This window comes from Phacochoerus africanus, chromosome 8 (genome assembly GCF_016906955.1).
Source record: "Phacochoerus africanus isolate WHEZ1 chromosome 8, ROS_Pafr_v1, whole genome shotgun sequence".
NCBI lineage: Eukaryota > Metazoa > Chordata > Mammalia > Artiodactyla > Suidae > Phacochoerus > Phacochoerus africanus.
Genome location: NC_062551.1, coordinates 57,438,144 through 57,440,535, shown reverse-complemented (window position 1 = coordinate 57,440,535; position 2,392 = coordinate 57,438,144). Strand labels below are relative to the sequence as shown.

Here is a 2,392-nt window from a genome sequence, read left to right as displayed (position 1 = left end):
CACGTCGGCCAAATTGGAGCTCATTGAACCTCTACTGATAGGGTTTTATGGAGGCTTCCTCGTTAAGGCATGATCAATTATTAATGGCATTTCCAGCCCCTCTTCCTCCTCTGGAAGATAAGGGGCAGAGCTAAAAACTTCAAGCTTCTAATCATGGCTTGGTCTTTCTAGTGATCAGGCACAATCCAGGAGCCCAACTTAAGTCACCTCATAGAACAAAAGATGCTCCTAGTATTCTTATCACCTAGGAAATTATATGGGTTTTACAAGCACTGTGCCAAGAAGCGGGGGCAGAGAACCGTACAGGCATTTTCAATTATCTCCTACTTTTACCAAAAAGGCAGTGTTCAGGATGCTCGCTGGTCTAAAGTCATAAAGAGACAAGGTTGGCGGAAAGGGAAGTTTGCTTTATTTCGGAGGCTGGCAACAGGAAGCAGCAGGGACTTCTGTTCAAAAGTTGACTCCTCCCACAAACAGTCAGGGGGCAAGAGCTTTGAAAGGGGAGTTTCAGGGGTGTATAGGCAAAAGAGGGGGCTGCATGTAGAAACAGCACAGGGAGCTCTGACAGCCACCTGAAGTTGGTCCTGCAGTGGTCTGACTAGTATCAACTTGATAGGGGTTCTTTTTTTTTTATTCTTTATTTGTTGTTATTATTTTTAATAGTTATTCTCCCAATACAATTTTTTTCTACAGTACAGCATGGTGACCCAGTTACACACATATCTATACATTCTATTTTCTCACATTATCATGCTCCATCATACATGATTAGACATAGTTCTGAGGGCTACACAGCAGGATCTCATTGCTAATCTATTCCAAAGGCAATAGTTTGTATCTATTAACCCCAAGCTCAGTTAATCTTCAGTTCTAAGGTAAGTTTGTTCCACTTACTTTGAGGCAGCTTCTTGGAAATGTGGCAGTTTATGTCATGGCTACACACTGGTCATCCTGTAGTTAAGTTCTTCCACCTGTTAAGGGTTGCAAGTATCTGCAAAACAGCTCACAGGATATGACGGCAAATATCATCTACAGCCCTTGAGGAGGAACTAAAGCTCCATAAATTTGCTAATGACCAAACGGTTATTATTTGGTCTTGTTTGGCTGTTTTCCTTTCCTTCTGCATTTTCCCACTTCGCAGATTCAACCTTTTTTTTTTTTTTTTTTTTTTTTGGTGGGGGAGCACCTTGTAGCACGTGAAAGTTCCAGGACCAGGGATGGAACCTAAGCCACTGCTGCAACCTGAGCCACAGGAGGGACAACGCCAGATCTTCAACCCACTGCACCACCAAGGGATCTCTCTGATTCAAATTATTTTTCGAAGAAAGTTTTTCTACAGACAAAAGGCAGGTACAGGACATGGGAGGGAAAGACCACAGGCTCCTGTGTGTTGCAATGCCGAGTCACAAATCCCCCCTCCCCCCAATGATTATCTCTGAGGGAAGGAAGCAGGCACTAGAGCTTTGAAAGCTCACCATGTGATCCCGATGGGCCCACTGAGATCCAGGTTACTTCCTGCTCATCACACTTCCACCTAAATAGGAACCACCTGGATTTGCTGCTCAGCCCTCCCACTCCACCCACCACCACCCCCAGCCCCCAACCCCCAACCCCCAACCCCCAACCCCTGCGCCAAGATACAGATTCCAGAGGGCTCGCTTGTGTCTGAGAATTTGTACTGCTTACAAGCTACATGTATTACAGTCCCTCGAGGCCAGGCAGGTTCACTCCGGATTCAGGCAACCTGAAAAGGAGCCCAGGCCTTGCAGGTAGGTTGGACATCCTTTTGCTTGGCCCCAAAAGCAGCAGCGGTGGCGGAGGCATGGAAAGTCCCCACCGCCTTTGATACTGGCACACACAAAGCCCGCTCTCTGCCAAGACACCGCCTGAGGGGGACCTCATCACATCCCACTGCGCAGGCACACGCGAAGTCACTCTTGCCTGACGATTGCCCCGCATCCCTCACCTGAGCAATGAGGCGACGAGGAGGAAAAGAGCCTGGGTCACGCCACTGTCCCCACAACCCAGGTCCCTGCATTGCACTGTCTGTACCAAGGTCCCCTTTACTCGGGGCAGTACAACTGGATGAAGACAAGGAAAATGGGTGCTCACTTTGGCGGCATCCACACCAAAACGGAAAGGACACAGAGAAGCTCATCAGCATGGCCCCGCACAAGGGCGACACGTAAACTCGTGACGCGTTCCGTCCTTTAAGAAAAAGACAAAAGAAAGACAACCAAATGGAGAGGATAAGGAAAAATCAAAACACGGGCCACCTGTGCTCTATTTCAGAAAATTTTATTCATACAGAAGAAATCCATCAAACATGACGCTGCAAAGGTTTGGAAAGGCGACGAAACCATCTCCCTTTAACCAAGGTGAAGACCGTTTC

General features: G+C 47.5%; 1 non-coding gene across 1 annotated transcript; it reads left to right on the top strand.

Annotated features, from left to right (window-relative positions):
- Nucleotides 1-2,104: 2,104 nt before the first annotated feature.
- Nucleotides 2,105-2,213, top strand: LOC125134768 (U6 spliceosomal RNA). The gene has a single exon (XR_007136770.1). It is a non-coding gene; the product is annotated as a U6 spliceosomal RNA (small nuclear RNA).
- The last annotated feature ends 179 nt before the right edge of the window (nucleotides 2,214-2,392 follow it).